The sequence below is a fragment of the Hetaerina americana genome, unplaced genomic scaffold, assembly GCF_022747635.1.
Source record: "Hetaerina americana unplaced genomic scaffold, ioHetAmer1.1.p SCAF_11, whole genome shotgun sequence".
In the NCBI taxonomy this organism is placed as follows: Eukaryota; Metazoa; Arthropoda; class Insecta; order Odonata; family Calopterygidae; genus Hetaerina; species Hetaerina americana.
Window position 1 is genome coordinate 5,948,914 of NW_027286181.1, and position 21,259 is coordinate 5,970,172.

General features: G+C 38.1%; 1 protein-coding gene across 1 annotated transcript in view; it reads right to left on the minus strand.

The window, feature by feature from the left end:
* Jhbp16 (Juvenile hormone binding protein 16) overlaps positions 1-16,833 on the minus strand; it is a 45,807-nt gene extending 28,974 nt beyond the window's left edge. The window contains exon 1 of the mRNA XM_071599202.1: positions 16,575-16,833. The gene's annotated coding sequence lies outside the window, so the exon portion shown is untranslated. The remainder of the gene's footprint in view (positions 1-16,574) is intronic.
* Positions 16,834-21,259: the final 4,426 nt, after the last annotated feature.

Below are 21,259 nucleotides of genomic sequence, written 5' to 3' on the forward strand. Positions count from 1 at the left end.
AATAAACTTTTTAATAGCAATTGTTAGGTACATGCCAATTCAATTGTCAGTGCAGCCACATGCCTCTAATTCTTAGCAAGTAAAATTTCCCTATTCATCCTGTTCAAAATAAGTAAATTGCACTCCCGTTACTTACTGTGAAAAAATGATTCCCAAGAAGTGTATCATCTTCGTTGTGGGTTACTGAGAAAAGTTTCAGAGGACGCAAAAAAGGACGCAGTTATTGCTTCGTCTTAAAATAGAGTCATTAGCCTATGACAAATGGTAAATATTTTACAAGACTTTCAATGTATGTAAACGCAATTATTAAATTCTTGCGAGTATATTATAAAAGTACTCCTTCTTTTAACTACAGTTTTGATGCTCAGCATGGTTTTCTTGATTTTATCAGTGGTCCGTACATTGGCATGAATCCCTTGTCGGAATTTTGCAAGGCTCTCTGGAGCCAAGAGACTGGAGTTAACTGGGAATGAATCTCCAAGGCTTTACTAAAATTTCCAAAAATTTTACTTGTTTTGCAAAACAATAAGCCAACTTATGTCCGAAGGATTCTTAACCCTCTCAAAAACGCATTAAATGGTGTGAGAATCACTTCAATTTAAAATAAAATACGTTATATTTTACAAATTACCCATTTCAATTTATTTAAAATTAGGCATTTGATTATTGACTCTGCTTTGAAATTTTTCTATACTTGGTTGTTTTTCGATTCATAATTAATTTTATTTAAATTATTACAAAACAAAAATGGACATGTAGATTAATTTGATACACTGCATATCGAATGATTTAAAACTCATCTGGTATGTGAAAACATCAAGGTGTAACGCAGCCTATTTTACTAATTTTAAAGATTTCCACGGCGAAGAAACCGTCTGTTTTTAATATTTAATAGAATATTATTGAGTTCGTGTTCGTGAAGAAAACTGTCTTATTTTTGCGTACATACAAAACCTGCTGTGAGAGTAAAAATAGTTTGCTCATGAATGGAAGCGAGCCACTCATGGTAGTTTCTATCTTTGTCATATACCAAGGAGATGAAATACCCGTCACTGATGGAACTACAACCCGCTATTCACAGTTCTACGGTACACAGTACAACTCTGAAAACTTGAAACTCACCAATGAGGTAGTTAAGAAGTGCATGGGTGAGAATTAAAAATAAGCTCCCTGTTTTTATTTCTAAATGAAGGAAAGTCCTCTTGAAACCAGCTACACTCACAGAGATGGCAATCGCTATATTCTGCAAATGAGCACAGCGCAATAGTCATGCGACCGTGACGTAATTCAGCCCTTCCTGAGCCAAAACCTAAATTGTGTGACTTCGGTCATCGAAAATAACTTCAGTTTAGATTGATAGTCACTTATATTTTACTTTATATATTTAGTATAAATATACATATATTTATATTTTTTTGAAGTAATCAAATGGTAAGGAAGGTTTCCAATAGACACAACTACCAAGTGAATATGTTGTTTCACCTAACAGAAAACAATCCAGCGTCCTACCCTATAACAAGTCCCTCTTCATCTCTGGATACTTCCTTCCTCCCTTCATCCCGTCAAAAATCCCTATACTTTTCCTCCCCTTTCCTCGTTTGCCTAACATTCTCCCCTCTATTACAGTCTTCAACTTCCCAGTGCCAATCAATACACCTTTCATCCAATTTTCCCACCTCCATAATCTTTCACCCAACAATACCCTGTCCTCACTCACCATACCCATCAATTCTTTATTTGTTTTCCTTTCGTTCCATTTTAACTTCTCCATCCTTGCCCACACGCGCATTTCGAAATCCTTGAATCTATGCCTATCCTCCTGCTTCAGTGACCATGTTTCCGCAAATTAAATAAATATGCTCCATGTCAAAGTCTTAACTAGTTTTTTCCTAACACCCTTACTCAACGTCCCTGTCATCAACACCCTCCTTCGTGTGAAAGCCTCTTTGCCTAGGGCCATCCTTCTCCATAGTACTTTGACATTTCGGTCCACACACTTCCGAGATGCGTGAACTGTTACTCCTACTCCTTAATATTAAGCTCTATACACCTTTGTCTTTCTGGAAAATTGCATAATATTTGTTTTATTTATATTTATTCTCATACCATATCTATCGCACTAAATTTCAAATTCACCCAGCAAATCTTGCAACCCCTTGACTGACTGAGAAAGTAGAGCTTGGCCATCAGCAAACATAACTGATTTGACAAATTCTCCGCCGACTTCCATGCCTATCTCTAGTTTTCCCATTCCCATTTCCTGCAATATACTGAAGATTTTTTCTCAATGCACTTTATTCTAATGCACTTCTAACGCCTTTTCGAAATCTACAAAACAGGCAATTATTTCCTGATAGTATTCTTTATTCCGCTCGATTAGTGATCTCATTATTACAGTGGCATCTCAGACCAGACTCACCCCATCCCAATTCCCAACTAATTATCCCCTAAGTAATTATTTGCCTTGATCTCCATCCTTTTGAAGATGATCCTGAGAAATTTAGCCAAGTGGGAAATCAAAATTATTGTTCTGTAATACTCACATGATGTAGCTTTTATCTATTTCGGAAAAAGAACGAACAATTATCTATTAAAGTGTTCCGGCCAGATTCCTCCCTCATAGACGCTACGAATCGGTCCATATAAACTCTTCCTCCCACATTTTCCTTAATCATATAGTAGTTCCGTAGGAATGTTGAATACCCCCACGGTACAGCTCTTCAATATATTCCTTCCATCTCTCTTGAATCTTTTCTGGTTCACCTGTTGTCTTACCCAACTTATCTCTAACTTTTAACATAGATTTTCCCTGTTTACCTTCAGTTATATTATTTTAACCTTTCCTTTACGGCGCCCAAATTGCACCCTTTCTTTACAAACTTTCCATATCCTCGCACTGCGTCTTCAGCCATGCTTCTTTTCCGTTTTTTGTTACCAGCCTCAAAATATTATGTAACTCTTTGTACTTCCTTCTGTCTAACTCTGTGTTTACATTCTTCCTTTTTCTTTTCTCATTAATCTTTCTTATCATCTCATTCATGATTTTCTTGTCATTTTCTCATAAACGGTTCCTATAGTTTCTTTTAAGGCTTTTGATGCATCTTTTTTGATGTATTCTCATTTTCTTAAGTAGTACTCAGCTTTTTATCCTCATCCTTAATTTTCTCTACAACCTGCTGATACTTATTTCTTGTTAGTCCAGTTAATAATTCTGCTACCCGAACATTCCATTTCCTAACTCGCCGCCCATACCCATTCTTTTTGATACGGACGCTACACTTCTTAACAACTGAATTGTGGTCACAGTCCGTATCGGCTCCTGGGAAGCTGCACAAATTGATCACACTGTTCCTAAATTTGTGCCTAACCATAATATAATTTTACTGGAATCTTTCTGAGTCACTTGGCATTTTTATGTATACCTACGCCTTTTGTGATTTCTAAGCTAAGTGTTGGTATTAACTACCCCTGTATCTTACAGTACTTAAATGCTTTCTCCCCGTGATTATTTCTCGTGCTTAAACCGTAGTCTCCCACCTAATCACCATCTCTTTCTTCGTCTACCGTCGCATTCCAATACGCTGTCACTATCAAATGTTTTCCTGCGAGAAAACACGCAATTATATCCTCAAACTGATCGCATATCCAATCGACTTCTTCCTCCTTATGTTTGCTCGGTGGCATTTATTTCTGAACAATGACCAAGTTCGTCGGTTCTGCTTTTATCTCTACTAGTAATATTCTGTTCGTTGCTTGTGCATAAACGTAGAGTAATAGACTGAAGAGACATTGTGAATTGGAATACGACAAAATGACCGTGATGAGGAATTTGAACAAGGTTCCCATCGTCGCCTTCAAGGAAGACGATGGTAGATGCACTGGTATCAGTGTGTCGGCACAAGGGTGTCTTTGAACGAGTTATAATAATTTTTGTTTTGATCAGAAATAATTAGTTCCCGGATTAATTCTACTTATCTTTGGGACTAACACTGTATAGATGACATAATGAAAAAACTTTAGGGCTTTCGATATGAGAACGTGGATGCATCTTATTGTTGATATTTTAAAATATGATTTCGTAAAATTAATCTATATTGACACGCCTATCATTAAATGTACTTATTTTCCCTTTTTTTCTACTCCTTGAAATAATATCACGTTTTTTTCAACCATATTAATCGCTATGTCAGTACTTAATTCCACTTGGTAAAATATAGCACGATAACGATCACATCTATCGCTATGTTACTCATTGAGCACAAGTTTTTCTAAAAATATAAATACTAAACCAAATCGGTCACCAATTTCTTCTTAAAAGGGATGTTGTGTGAGCAGATCAAGGACATCAGCACAGCTACTCACAAACGAACAAGCATGGCTGCTGAAAATTATTGAACAGAGTATATAGCAGCAAAAGTTCAGTTACCTAAAAATTAGTTTTCAATAATATTAAAGATAATATATTTGAGTTTTTTTCCGTAAACATTAACTGAAGTGTGATATTTCTAATAAATATCTCCTTTTCCTCTAAGTGCTAATCAAATTGCATTCAGTTCACGTTTGGAATTACGCCTATCTTTTCGATGAAAAAATAGTGTTAAGTTTTCTAAAGGAATGCGTAATCCCACATTGACAATTTAAGATTTTTAGGATCAACACTAAGATGGTTACAAAATGTGCTACTCAGTATCAAACTTCGGAAATCTTTCCGCATCACGACTTTACTGGAGTTATGTCATCACCGTTTAAAGTGAATCGTGCTCCGGAAATCATTTACTGCATGTAACTCCGCAAAATAATACGAGTTAGCTTCGGCGCTTCAGTTAGGGGATAAAAAGTCACGTCGCAATATCAATAGCGGGCTTTTGTCATCGTAAATATTTAGCCTGCTTTATTGAAGAGATACGAGTACGTCATCCATTAATGTGTACCCTTACGATATATCTAAATCACTTAAATAGCTTTATAAGCATTACAAAAATGTATTTTAACTAAATAAGTTATATTCAATTATTGAACCAAAAGTATTTCACATGGTATGAATTTAATCAGCTATAAATTAAGGTTATAGATATAACCAGCAAATATATTAATAAGGTATGAAATAAACAAATAAGGCTTTCCTACTTGAAGGAAATGGACAGAAAGCCTGGAAAATCGCACATCAATTATAAAATTCGAGTTTTCCAGTTTCAGATGTTAACAACCGATATGAAAAGTAAAATGCTTCAGTGCATTATGGTGAGTAAAATCGTCCTGTTTCTAAGTCATCTTTTTCTGCGTTAACAATTAAGAGTATACCTCAATTACTTACTCGTATAACCGTTTTACAAACTGGAATTATTTCCAAAAGAATTGATCAGGTGAAACATGAGCTGGTTTATTTATCTACAAGTACGTAGAAGTGTTGATCGTGTTGATCTTAAAGTGGTTAAAACAGAAATATTTGAAGGAAATAATCAACGAGAAATGTTGTTTCGAGTTGCTTAGAGCACACTTCAAATATGAATCGTTTGTTTTGGACCATACGCAAAACTAACTTTCCGAGGGAAACAGTATGCAAAGCTACCTGTCACTTAAAGATTCATTACAAACGAGAAGAAAGTGTCCCAATATTAAGATATATTCTAGATTTGAAAACCATGGAAGCAATAAGATTGAATATGCGTTTTAAATTTCTCAATAAATATAATTAATTTAAATTCAACTTGACACAGGAATAAAAAACGATTTTAGCATTTTCTGAAACTGGTAGAAGATGCTGCAGTGGGAAGTAAAAGCGCTTTTACCGTCAAACTGATCTATATAAATAATCATTTTCTCCTCACAAAATTCACGATGACACCAGCAGAAGCAAAGCAGACGATAGAAAGAACTCTCCGAATGCCATTATTCATTAATTATCATTTTCTCTAATGGATGGTGACCTCGTATATCCTGCCAAGTGCCGTCTTAATTTCTTTCAGGGAGAGATGCAAACCGACAAATAATGAGTACATGGAAGTGGAGAAAGGAGTGAGTGGCATTCTAGAAATTTTCTACATGAGTCAAGCCTATTATACAAGCCTAAACTTGCGCACATATGGTACTATACTTGAGCTTGTACTATACATGTACGTATATTGTGCTTTGAGATTTGGAAATTAATAACCTGCGTAATTATTGCGAGTTTCATAATAATCGCTCAAAAAGTTAAGTGGTCGTCCATAGCAACCCTGAGAGGAACGACGATTTTGAAAAAATCATAAGACAGGATTTAAATCCCCAGGAATATTTAATTTCTACTCAAACAAGACCATTCCTATAAATGCTGATATTTGCATTTATAAAATACTATCTTAAAAGTCTATACTCATTTTTCAAGAAGATGGTAATTTGTATTCGATTGTTTCCCGCTCAACTTTGTGAAAGTTTAAATTTATTAAATGAAGAGCTCAACGTATTTTTCTACTGCTATTTACTTTGGTACTACTAGTTTCAACGCTTAGACGTCATCATCGGGTACAAATTAATCAAGTTGCGGTCCATTGATAAACCATTCTTGTGGGGAAAATCTGTTTTCGGAAATGTGACCTCGCGCAATCTCGCTACGCCAAGCATCTTTGGGAAGAAAACTATGGGAGCGATTTCAACCCGGAACTCATACACCAAACGGACAAAGGAAGGAGGATGGACAAGTGGGAAGAGCTGGAAAATAGAAAGAACTTGAAAAAGGGACATTTGATCAACGACTTATTGCTTGAATGCCTCTCCTTAATCCTGGAAACATCCCTTTCCTTCACGAAAAGACCATACAACCCCCACCTCTGAACCACATATCGCCTTTCCTGACGCTTAACACCCCTCTCCACCTACCCATAAACGCCGATCATAACCCCTTCTCCTTCCTCCCTCTCTCCTTCCCCCTCTCTCACCCACCCGTTTCTCACATGAATGGTTTATAAATGGACCGCAACTTCACTAATTCGTACCTGATGATGATGCCTACGCGTTGAATCTATTAGTGCCAAAATAAAGAACAGTGGAAGAACACATTGTGTTCTTCATTTAATGAAGATGATAATTCATATATTGAGCCTGATTAAATAAGCCTGATAAATTGAGCCTGAGCCTTGGGGGGTGAGTATTATATTCTAAACCTTCTGTTGATATTTTATTTCCTACATAGCGCAACGTTTTAGATTTCCAAAGTTCGTTTTGTTTTACAAGGTACGTATAACTATACGACAAATATGTGTATAAAAATAATCTCATTTATCATTAATCAAAAAAGGTGACATGAAAACAAAATATCTAGTTGTTAGTGTACCACCAATACATATTCTTTTTAATTGTCGAGGCTATGAGGTGATGACGAAAATGACTTTGGGTGTATTAACCGTCTTGATAAAAGCAAAACTAAGTTGAAATTGTATTTGAAGGGGCGTGACTATATCACTTAGTGATGGAGACTATGAGACAATGGAGAAGAATGGTAGATAGAATGATCAGCATTTAAAATTCAGTTCGCAAGCACTCGTACCGAAGAATTCTGGAAAAAGTGCCAGAAGGGTGGTGATTTTCGTCGGACCACGTGAACAGCATTATTCAAAAGGCAACAATGCGTGCGGTAGAGAAAAGAGCCACCTCAGGCGCACGATATTTTCACTTCACAGGGTTAGACATGCGTGTCATTCGAAAGGAAAAAAATCCACGGTTGCGAAGGGAAGTTTTGAAAGAATCGATGGCTTCAATTATTATTCTCTGAAAGGTTTTTACTGGATGACGCCATAGGCGGAAGAAATGAAATTTAAATTTAGGAACATTACCAGTGGCGAAAGAAATTTAAGCAACGATCAAATTTAATGTGTCAGGACTATAATGCGATCAATATATATATGTATATATATATATATATATATATATATATATATATATATATATATATATATATATATATATATATACTTCTTTGTTTCACCATAATTTTTAGACATTTTGGTACTCAAATACATTGGTACTCTTTGGTACCACATATACCATGGTTTCTCTGTTTTACTGTTTGGAAGTGTCCATCTCTGATTATCAAATAAATGGAAACTAAATGTGATGCATTTGTTACATTTACATGATTTTTGTATTGGTAGTATTTCATGTGCCCCGTGGTTCCATTTCAATAGGAATGAATGATATTTGTCGCAAAATACAAGGGTATCTAAGGATAGAGCAAGACATTTCTTTTTTTATTAATATAAACGAGATTGTAATGCGTCGGGGCATCGTTTTCGAGCAATTTTTATTTGCCGCATTCTGCTGACTTCCACAATGATAGCCTTCAAAAGGACAAAAAAAAGCAGGAGGGATGCATGAATCTGATTGGTGACAATTTATAGATGTGCTAAGAATAAAAAATAAAAATAAAATTCCTATCTCGATCATTTATTTGTAATAATCAACATTTTACGATACCCACGAGTAATGCTGCATAATTAGTATGGCTATATACGAGGGTCATCCGGAAAGTAGTACCCGTTCGTGCCGCATGAAGTGCTGACGACGCGAGTAGCCGCTGGACGAGGTCAGATAGCTTCAGTGGCTTGTCTGCCTTCTCTGAGCCAAGTTGCGTGACGCTAGCATTGCCTGTGTTGTTTCTGTGATTGTTTACAATGTTTAAAAAAATTGAGAACGCCGCCAGTTGTGAAGTGAGGGCAGTGATTAAATTCCTCAATGCAAGAAACGTTCGCCCATGTGATATTCATCGCCAATTAAAGGAGGTGTATGGAGACAATGTAATGGACGAGTCGTCTGTTCGGCGGTGGTGTCGCAACTTCAACATGGGGAGGGGGAACACACACGACGATGAGCGTTCGGAGAGACCGTCTGTCATTACAGACCAACTGGTGAGCTCAGTTGACGAATTCGTGAGGAACGATCGGCGCGTCACAATTGATGACATCTGTGAGCATTTTCCCAATGTTTCTCGAACAATTGTTCATGAAATTGTTAAACACCATCTGCATTATGCAAAAATTTGTGCAAGATGGGTCCCTCGCGTATCTCAATGAGCTGGCGGCGAAGGACTATGCAGCAGGAATACAGAAACTTGTCACACGTTATGACAAATGCCTTAATTTGCTTGGAGATTATGTTGAGAAGTAGTTTAAAGTATCCTCTTTCAAATAAAATTTTTTATGTTTGTTAATATTTACTTTTGTGTCTTTATTTCACGAACGGGTACTACTTTCCGGATGACCCTCGTAATAAGGATTTCAATTAGAATATTTGAATTGAAGGAAGAAGTATGATGTCTATTTACCAAATACATTCTAAATAATTTCTTCAATCATTGCATGATAAAATGTCTGCATTTAGAAAATCCTTTGCTTTCATCAAAACAGTCCATGCGTCTTTCTTTATAATTTCTTTCCCTTTAGTAAAATAATTAATGCTGAGAATGCCTTTTAAAATAATCCGTTTTTTTAATATTCTTTACTTTGAAAATTTCGTTTTTTTTGTTGCTATTAAAATAACTGGGCACTAAAAATCGTGATTTATGAACTCACGAAAGTCTTTCAAAGTAGGTAACCACGGTTTCGCTGCCAAACCTAAAAAAAAATGATATTGCATACAATTAACTCCTGAATTTTACTATAGTGTAATAAGGTCCCATATTAGTTTTCTTAATTTTAGCTCCTATTATTAATATCATCTGAAAAGTTAACTGGCCATTTGATTTATATTGCTCTGTGAAAGCCTTCGGGAATATTTTTTGGAAGTTCAACGAACTGACACCAAGCTCTTTAGCAACTCTTCTGTTATGCGAATAATCTGTATTAAAATGTATCCATCAGTTTAGGTTAACGTGCCGAGCTGCAAGTAACTATGGTTAAATAGGCATTATCTTCTCAATTGCATGAGAACATCTGTAGGATCTACTCACGTTTTATGATTCTGGAACTGCGGTACCGACGATTATAATTTGTTTGAATTATGGCCAATGAGGCCCAGAAAAGAGTGGTTCTTATGGGTTAGCGCTACTTTCGTTTCCGTTCGCAGATGAAAATTTAGGGACGTTATATTCATACCACAAATACATTTCATTTGATAGAATTCATTTCCGGAAAATATCAGAAAAAATATTCCAGGAATGGAAACCCTTAGATCCATTTTGGTTCTGTGAAAGCCCAATTATCTACGCGACTTTGCGAAACTCATCCCATATGGTCTAAGTGTTATGCGGATCACGAAAATTACGAAATGTCATATCGCTAACAATTTTTTATGGCAATATGTGATTTCCAGATAGAATATCTTACGTTACTACCTGGCTACTGATATTAATAATTATTACATTATTTATTGGCTAGACACAACAGCTTCATCCGATAAGAGGGTGATGAAAGTTAATTACTTAGAATTTTACGCACTCATGCTTCCATCTCTTCCATCATAGCTGTAAATATCAGTAGCCAGGTAGCAACGTGAGTTCCTCTATCTGAAAATCACATATTGCCATAAATATAGTTAGCGATGTGAAATGTCCTGATTTTCGAGTTCCACATAACACTTCGACCATATACGAGTGTGGTCCCAGACATACCCGACCCCACAAAGAAAACACAATCATTTTGGAAAAAAAAGTATTTATTTTTCGACATAATCTCTTTTCAGCTCTGTACACTTTTCCCAGCGATGTTAACTAGGCTCGATGCCCTTTTTATAATAAGAACTGTCTTGCTCCTCAAAATAGCCCTTAACTGCCGACATCACTGCTTCATGGCTGGAAAATCTTTGACCGCCGAGCAATTTTTTCAAGTTTGGGAGCAGAAAATAATCCGAGGGGGTTAAATCTGGCGAATAGGGTTCATGACATAGCAATTCAAGCTTTAATTCATGAATTTTGGTCCTTGCAATAACAGTTTTGTGAGCTGGTGTATCCCCTTGATGAAACAACACTTTCTTCTTAGCCAAATGCGGTTGCTTTTGCTTGATTTTTTCGCTCAAAAGTTGAAATAAGTTTGCATGATACTCGCCGTTGATAGTTTTACCTTTTTCAAGATACTCAATGAAAATTATCCCACGCGCATCCCAGAAAACCAACGCCATGACCTTGCCTGCAGATGAAACAGCCTTCGCCTTCTTTGGAACCGGGTCTCATTTTTGAATCCGTTGTTATGATTGTTCTTTTGTCTCGAGTGAAACGTAATGGATCCATGGTTATGAAACGGCGTGAAATTTCTGCTTTGTTGCTGTGAAACTTTGCTAAACACTCAATTGAAACTTCTTCTGGACACTGGTTTCACTTGAGTGTCGCGGCACATATCTTGCACACAGTTCTCTCATGTCCAAATTTTCAGTTCATATGCGATATACCACCCTTTTTGAAATGCCTACTGTGTCTGCTAGCTCGCGTACTTTCATTCGATGATCATCCATTATCACTTTGCGGATTTTCTTCATCGTTTCCGGAGTCGTCATCTCATTTGATCGACCAATGCAATGCTCGTCTTGACAGCACGCACGGCCTCGTTTAAACTCTGCTACCTAATATTTTACTGTTGTAAACGAAGGAGCAGACTCATTCAGAGTAGAATCCAGTTCAGATTTTATATTGGTTGGCCTGAGGCTTTTCAAATAAAAGTATTGTATCTCATAACGATGACCAACATTCTCCATTTTGACAAATTCACTGAAAATGTTCACTTTTGATGGCTACAAAACAAATACTAAAGAACATAGCGTCTTCAAACTTGAAACATTTGCTTTATAGATTACATGCTTTCTGAAAAAGTGATATTTTTTAAACATCTACCGCCATCTCTATGGGAACAAACTCGTAGGATGAGTTTCGCAAATTTGCGTGGGCAGTTGCGCGATGTATAGAAACCATGAACACAGTAATCAACCCGAAGGTCGGTTCGTTAGGTGATGGTAGAGTTCACTCAGTATTAAGCCCGACGGCGTGTGGAATTCACACATTAGGGTAGGGGGGCCAGTTCTATTCTCTTTGCCGGTTATAGTTTCCCAGGAAGATCTGGTACCCGAAAAATCACATAGCTTGGGTGGAGCTGCAGGTACCTAGATACTTGCCCGGGAATCGAACCCGGGACCCTCCGGTCAGTGGTCCAACGCTCTACCCCCTGGACAACCGTGACCCATTTGTTTGGATGGACCCACCAGTTTTGGGTGAGCACAACTACCAAATGAATATTTTGTGACTCCTAACAAAACACAATCCAGTAACCTTCTCTCCATCAAGTCCCTCTTCATCCCAAGAAAACCTTCATCGACCGACGACGGCTCGAACCGATGCTCAGGTAGCCAAAGTGAAAAACGTTTTGGACTTTGACAGGCGTTTAACCATCGCCCTTGTCAGTGAGGAGACCAGCCTTTCAGTCGGAACAGTCCACACCATTGTAACAGAGGATCTTGCGATGAGGAAAATGTGTGCGAAGCTGGTGCCCAAAGTCTTGAGCGAGGAACAAAAACTGTCGCGGGTGGAAATTTCGCAAGAAATTTTCCGGGTCCAGGAAGATGAAGATTTTCTCAAGTGTTATTACCTCAAAGGTTAGCTCAAAAGGAGCTCAAAGGATATCGCTTTGACTCCATCGAGGCGGTTTAAGTGGCGACGACAAAGGTTCTCAACAGTATTCCGGAAACCGAATTCCAGCGGGATTTTGACGAGTGGCAGACGCGCCGAACAAAGTGTGGAGGAGGAATGGAGGAGGGGGAATGTGTTTTGAAGACTATTAAATAATTGTAATGATTCCTGCAATAAATTTCGATTTTTGGAACCAGCCCCGATAATTCCTGTACGGACCCTGTTTATATGGGAGTGTCCTTTCTTAGTGTTTCAATTAAAAAAAATCTATATCAGTGTTTTTTTATATTGGTCTGTCGCCGAAGAGGGTTCTATTTCCAAGATATGTATGTATATGTATATGCCCATTAATTATTTTTGCTGGGGTTACCATCATAGATAGAAAAATTCTCGAAAATAGTGCAACATTTAACTTTAATTATCATTGTTTATAATATTACTTTGGATGAAACACGATTACAACGATAATCATTTAATTCAAAAATTCTTTCAAAACGTTGAATAGAAAATTTTGCTCCGCTATAATGCACATTTTGAATTGATACGCAAAAGAGTGGAAAGATGTCATCATAAGCAAAAGTGATGATTTACGGGGTCAAATCAAGATATCTCAAATTCTGTGATAATATACTTATTCTATTCTCTTCTTTTTCCTGATTTAATTCTTTTAATTTTTTCATAGTGAATCTAATTTTATTAGAGATACCTATCCTTAAACATAGGTATCACTTTTGCAATTAGTCATGCAATATTTATCGAAATATATAATTTTTATAAATCAAAATTTGGCGTCCTGGATCTAAGTAGAGTTGATTTGCATATGAAAGACTATAGCATAGTCGTGGAAATAAATAAAGGAGTTAAAACTTTTATTTCTGCTAAAAGAATAGGTGGATAAAAGGACTTACTTCAACGATAAACGTTAAATTCGACCGTCTTATCACCTAAAAGTTTACAAGTTTTGCAAAAGATAAATAAAGGTGATTCAATTAGAGGTTCAGTATTTGTATTCAATTTTTTTTTACAAAATTTTGGTAATCCTTATATAATTAAACCACAGTTCATATCAGGCTATTTAAACAAATCTTACGCTAATAGATATAAAAGAGCAAGCCTAGTGACTCATTATTTCTTCTGTAAATATTCTTCAGGTAAATACAGGATAAAATGTTACAATACATATGTTTTTCATATTCTAGAGGGAAAGTGATGCAAATTTTTTGACGAATTTGCACCCTGTAAACGTATTAAAGAAATGTTCCATCTAATTATTTATCAAAACCGCAGAACATTTATATGCTTGACTTGTTGAAAAGGTAATAGTTTACCGCTTAACATCAACTAGAATTACTGCCAATACATTTAAAATTTTATCTCCATCTCCTCACATATCTCAAATAAATCTACATTTTGATTGAAATTAGAAAAAAAGACAGTAATCATCAAGTAAATTGAAAGACAAACTCTAAAAATTTACCCATGAAAAACTCAAAGGTAAACATATATCTATGCAAAGGTGAAATGGCAATTTTGAATTGATATTACGGCTGAAATTGTACTTTCTAATCCTACGCAATAACACCCCCCGTGATGTAATTTATACTTCTTGGCCGATGAAAACTGGCGAAGCAAGTTATGACTAACATTTGAGGTTAGTTGAACGGGATTGACTATCCAAGAGAAGCGATGTCAAGCAGCTATTTCACTGGAAATTATAGGCCGACATCACGAACGAATGTATAAAACGAGTGCTTATCAAGTCTCAAAGTGGGAGTAACGTTGATTTACATAAAACCGTCGTAGAAATATTCCGCTGCTGATTCAAATAACACACCAGACGTAAAGGGTTGGGATAGTAGCGAATGTGATTCGCTCAAATTATCATTGTGAAAAATGAAATTGTTTCTTGAATGGATTAAATGCTATCAAGTAAGATGACCTGGTTATTAAAAGATTCATTCGTAAATGGTCATTTATAATGTATCCACCGAATGTATCCACCCTCCCACCAGAGATTAATTTGATATCGTTCATTTAATTCATGACATTACTAAGAGTACGAAATTCCTTTATTTCTTAAAACCTATTTTTTCACTCTTGCCATTTAAAATGCTGACCTAAAGGCACCGGCTTCAAGTCTCAGGTGTTTTTTTCAATTCGGTCTAAAATTTAAAAAATGTATTGATTCACGAACGTTGTGAGAAATCTTGGTGGACAATGAGAAAGGGCATGGCTCCATGCCAATCCCTGTCCTTCCTGTGTGAATTCCATACACCAAAAGTCTCAGTTCTTGGTAAAAACAAAGCAATTTATCAACAAATAGACGCTGTGATAATTAATGAATTTTATATATTTAATCAAAATCGCAGAAAGATGATATGTTATGAGATTGAAAATTCGTATGACGTCAATGTAGTGGAACATAAATTATCCCCATTTTAACCTGAAAAAATTTCAAAATACACCCGCGTTAAATAAATTCCACATAGAATTGTGCTTACTCAACAACGTAGGTTAGGTTGGCACAGAAGGGCGTAAAAATTACGTCATACTAAACGATTGAATGGCGATAGCTGTTGACTTTCTGGAATCCCAAAAGTGGTCTTTTTCCAACTGAAGACGTCTTGTTAAGGATGGAGCCAGCCGTATTCTTGAGGTGCGCCCAAGGCCGAGCATTGCTATGGTGCCCCTTGAAACATTGCATAAGTCTCTCCGTGCAGTTTTGCCTACTAGGGACCAAAGCCCCCGAGTAGGCTCCTTCTGGTTCACATCGAAGGACTAAAAAAAAAAACTCAAAACCCTCTAGAGTCTATGCCGACCGAAGTCTTCTCGGTGAGACGACGTCGAAACTCATCTCGTTCGATTTCTATGACACTTGCAGGGCCCTGGTTACGGTGTTCCACGTATAACGAAGTTTGTTACAAAACTTTACGATCTTATTATTGCAAAAAAAATACTTCAATAGCAAATTGTTGGCCAGGGCCCCCTTCAAATTTCATAGCACAAACCAATCCATACGCCACACTCCTCAGCAAGTTCCCTGACAATTAAACGTCGATTTGCACGAACGAGATCGTTCATTTCCTCGATGGTGGGGTCATCAGTCGACGTTGATGGTCTTACGAAACGTCCGTCGACTTTCACTGATTGCTGTCCCTTTATGTACCGGGTAAACTACCCATAACACGCTGTACGTTTCATAGTGTCCTCCAGCCTTGGTAATCAACTCGAAAAAATCCGTGAAGGATTTGGCTGAGTTTCACCCAGAATTTCACAGAAAAACGTTGCTCCTTCAAAGAGCTCATTTCCGCGGATCTGATATTTCACCGCATTCCACGGACATTAGTTCACATCAATCAGCAAAATTAGCAAAGGGGATCGAGATGGTGCGGGGGCTAACGTACTGGCTTCCCACCCTGAGGGCGCGGGTTCAAATCCCGGCGGTGTTGAATATTTTTCAGAGGTATCTCGATCCCTACTTGAGGTGCTTTGTGGAGGGCACTTTGAGTGAGTACGCCGTCCGTCGGATGGGACGTTAAGCTGCGGACCCCTTGGCGCCTTTCGTAAAGAGTAGGCTAATGCCGACGCCGGGTTTCTCTCCACCCTTCATCCTTTCCTGTCCATCCCCTATGGCGCAAATGACCTTAGCTGTCGGTCGCCTCCCCTAAAAACTACTACTACTACCAAAATTAGCAATGAGCAACACAAGATATCAACAAAGTGGTGGAAGGAGGTTATTGGGGAAGTTTCCGCGAACCCAACGCCTCCAAGTAATAAGCAACTGGGGGCGCGCTATTCAAAAAGTTCGATAAGTTTTTATAACAGACCTCTTATAGTTAAGCTGGATCATTTTTAACAAATGCGATTGCCATGTCTCCAAGTGGAAACGCAAAATCCTGCCCGAAGATGCTAAGCGATTTGAAATCATTCGGACTAATTTCACTCGGGAGGGAAGGAGCTAAGTGGGGGGACATTGTTTTACGGCACTGCTTACCTTGCAAAGGGAGTGGACTTTCCAACGCAAGCTGCACGCCTCCGGTTCGATCCAACCGTACGGTGTGCAGCGGGGAGGTCTCCGAAGCACCAAACCTTGGAGGGAGGCGGAATAGAAGCGATTTTCCGGACCAGCGGAGGGAAGGACACGCTGGTCGGTTCTTGGTGGACGAGATCACAAAAAGATAGACGCAGCCGAAAAGGAGCGAGGCAGGACGGTCCTCACGGCGCGCGGACAAGGGAGCGAATCGAATCACGCTTCCGAGGTGGCTCGCGGGAGAATCACGGACAAAGGGGCGGGATGAGAGAGGGGCGGGAGGAGGTTTTTTTCTTCGCGTGGGAGGGGTCCACTCTCCACTCTTACCCTCCTTCCCCCTCCCACTGACTCCCCTCGACGTTCCCGTCAATATATCCTTCATAAACACCAAACGGACCCACTCCACAGGAACGCGCGTCTATTTATCCCCTCCCTCTTCAAGACACACGTCCTGACCCAATATCTCCCCACTCGAGGCTTTCCCTTTGCTTCCAAACCCTCAGCACAGCTCCGTTCCTTTCCCCCTTTCATGCCTGCTCTTCCCCCACCACCCCTGCCCGCCACTCTCCCTTCCGTCTTCCCTCCACATAGGGTTGTGCGATACTCACTTTCCAATATCGACCGTCGATACAAATGAAAAGTCGAGATGACTACCATATATTGGCGTGGCGATAATTTTTTTAGCTACGTTTATCTATGCACAGTCACAGGTGTAATGAACAAATATCGGCAACTCCGAGTAATATCGGCAAAATCTCTCGGTCGTTTTATTTATTAATAAAAATTAATAAAATATAGTGCATAATGCCCAAGGCTAGTATCTATATTGTCATCACATGGAAGGTTGCCATTAAACGTTTTCTTCCAATAAATCATTGGCATTATCGGTGTTGATATTTGTCCAGTGGTGCATTCAGTTTAATAATGCCCGCACCAATGATCAGCGACGAAGATCGCAGTACAGATGTCTCCTAGCCTTGTGACTGGCGGCAGAGACAGAATTGAAAAGCTTGTGTATTTTTATGATATATTTCTCAGTGTAAATAGTGACTATATAGAAAAATAGTTTAAAAACGTGCCTTTCAAATGAATATAATAAAAGTTTGTCTTGTCACTAGGTTCATATTTTATTTCAAAACGTAAGTTACTTTCTGGATAGTACTTGTATAACATCACCGTATCGTCATATCAGCGATAATTGCTGCCTTCGATAAGTATCGGTACCTTAAAATTACCCCTTTTGATCGGGAAGACATGAAAAAATATCCGCCTGTTGTCGTTATGTCACCCTTTGTGTTTGCACCATCCACCCTAATTCCATCAACGGCAGCGTGCTCTCCTTGGTGGGCGATGGAGCGGGGTTGGAGGAGGGGAGTTCAAAACTTTCGTCATGACTCACGTGCTCCCGCGACTTCTCCTCCCCTTGCACTTTCGCAAAGGAGTGGAACGGGATGGATAGCCACTCCTCATGGACGGGTTTCCCCATTCATGACCCTTCCTCCCCCTCGCCGCGAAATCTTTCCAGCGGGAAAGTATCCGGGTGCGTCGGGTTTCATCTGCAGTGCGCAGCGAAACTACTTATTCCTCCAGTTTCTCCGCATTTTAAGTCCAGCGCCTGACGGAGAACTCGTTGGGATCAATGGAACTGGTCTAGTAGAGCAGCAGCAATGAGCAAGTTTTTCCTGTACTCGGACGGTTGAGATCAATTCTACCCGTTAGCTCCACGTTAGATGAAAATATTTTTCGGTGAAAAACAGCATTCTCATCCAGGTGAGATTCACCCTCCTGACCTTTGTGACAGCTACTCTCCAGTCTACCCAGTCCGGCCAGAGGAGTGGTATCATCTGAGTTAATAAGGAAAATCTAGGTCAGGCTAAGGATATTATGGGACCAAAAAGCGATTTAGCGACACTAATTTTATCTTTTTGTGGTTTTTCAAGCTAAATGTCGCATTAAGTGAAAAAAAAGACTCACAGAAAAATCTAGTCCAAACTCGCCATTTACAATAACTTGTAGAAATATTTGGCAGTTTATGCAACGCAATCATTTGAAGCTATCGTATCGTAGATTAGTTTTACTGCCAACCATGTCATAAGTATAATTGGAACGAATATTTTTGAGCTCCTTGAAGCGTACAGGATAATTTCTAACGTTTCTTATTAGCTAAAGCAGACTGACGCATTGTTACCCTCACTGCATTTGATTCAATCATGAGCCGTGGTATTTCAAACAAGACTGAATATCATTAATTGCAATATTATAATTTAGGGAAAGTACTGAAGATGTCCAAAAATAAATACCAAGACAAATAAGAGTGGAGAGCTTACAGGGACGAGTAGACCCGCAGACATTGGTCATTTAAACGCTAATTAAATTAAATTTAGTTGTCTCCGGTATATTTTATGGAATTTCCATAACATATTGTTGTGAAATGATATTATTGACTTTGTAATTCCACGTACTTTATGACGCAAAAATATTGAAGATTGGACTACAAAGCACGGCTCAGATTCAACAACCACTTCAAGGCAGATTCGCATATATTTGTTTTCGGGGTGGAAAGTCTTTTTGAGTGATTTGGGTTTCTAAGTGAATTTTGGATGATAAATATTGGAGCCTTTGGACTCCATTCCTCTCCTTTTGTCAGTCTTTCCAGCATTTTCCCCTAAGAGTGAGAACATTCTACTTTTTAAAAATGCAGGTTTCCGCATGGCATATGCTCACATTTCATCCCAGAGCTTTCAGTGTCTCTGGCAACATTCTCGGCAAACGCGGTGCTCATAGGAGAGCAAATTATTTGCATCAGTGAGGAAGAAATACGGAAGTAGAACTCTCTGCGAATTGAATTTTAGGGCACAGCAAGAGAGAGCGCGTGAGATAATTCTATCTGCCACCTGAATACTGAATGCGAACCAAGATGCAGAAAAATAGGCCGGTCCTTAGTTACGAGTGTATGGTATATCAGAAGGGAAAATTCTAAATTAAAATGTGCTCACTTTAAGTATCGCAAAACTGTCAAATTTCTGTTATAAAGACGCTGAAATCAGTAATTAAAATTCAACTAGACAAAAATAGAAACAAAATATCTTAATATTTAATACGTTTTAAACGGTTAGAAAGATTTTTAGAATATTTTACGATGTTTGTTTTAATATGAGGTGAATGAAGGATGGTTATCTAGAGTTGACTATGAGTTATTCTAGAAAAGCACATGGCAACTAGATACTTCACCATTTTCAGTGGCCTTACCCATGACCTGTGACCTTTAAATACCCACTATGTGCCTATACTACTTAAACGACTTGTACAAACGGGACATTTCTCCAATCACAAATACTTTTTGAATCGCGTCAATGATAATGCTAAACGTTCTGAATAATAACAAGTTTAGTTTTCTGCATATAACCTATGCCAACATTTGATGAATTGAGAAGCTTCGGTTCATGCTATCTTCTTAGGATGCATTTAAATGTACACTCCTGGGGATTTTCATCCACCCAATATCCCGATAAAGCAAGATTAGCTTGTCATTATATTTCCCAAAGAGATATATGAGGTCAAAAGAACAGAAACGGATTCTGACCTGTGATTTAAGGATTAGTTGGTTGAGCGTGTGAGCACGTTGCTAATCCGGCCTATTGGATAGAATAGCCCAGCCAAATGCTGCCTGTATTCAACGTGTCGTCTAAAAGAAAAGTAATACTCAAAGATATATCTATTATAAAAACCTTGCTTTATATTCAATATGCATCGTCTCTCCGCCACCCCGGCGAAAACTATTTCTGGGGCAATGGAAATGAGGAAACTTAAATGAAAAATTTCATGCATGTGTAAGCCTTATAATTGTAGCCGAGAAATTACAGAGTTATTACTACCTTTCACTCCAACACGCCTTCGCCTAAGACGCAAACGCCCTGACATAATTTAGCAAACTTTTAAAATGTTACATTTTCTCCCGCGATGCCTTCTCTCCAACCCTCGCATACTTGAGTTGGCATAACTGGACCTGAGCCGAGAAAGAGAAAGGGGAATGTATGAACTAACCGGCATTGGGTAATGAAAAAACTGGTCATTTTTATTCCATTCATATGACCCTTCTGAGACAAAAAGGTGAATGTTTTCGAGATTTCAAATTGTCCTATTCCTGATAAATGGTCCCTTTTAGCTAATGGAACAAAATTGCTACCAAAAATATGAATTGAATGAAATGTACGGGGTCTGAGGTAGGCCTTTTTGTCATCATAATTTGGCATATCACGAATGCTCACCATTGTAGTTTTTTGCTGATAACCTATGCTAATTATTGCTGAATTTCAAAGGCTCGGTTCATAATAAGTTATATTGATATATTTTGGTCTTCAGACGACCCTGCTGGTATAACGTATTCCTCTTCTGCTATTTATTAACATACGTGTGTGTGTGTATATATATATATACCTGTATATATATATATATATATATATATAATTAATAGCATGTATATATATTAATGGTATATATATGTACATGATTTTTGGACAAACCATGTACATATTTATGTATATGCACATGGTTTGTCCAAAAAACATTTAGAGAGATTTTTATTCCGTCGACGTGGACGGCTAGAGTGGTGCGATTTGTGGTGAGATAGACGGTGGAAGGTCTTGGGA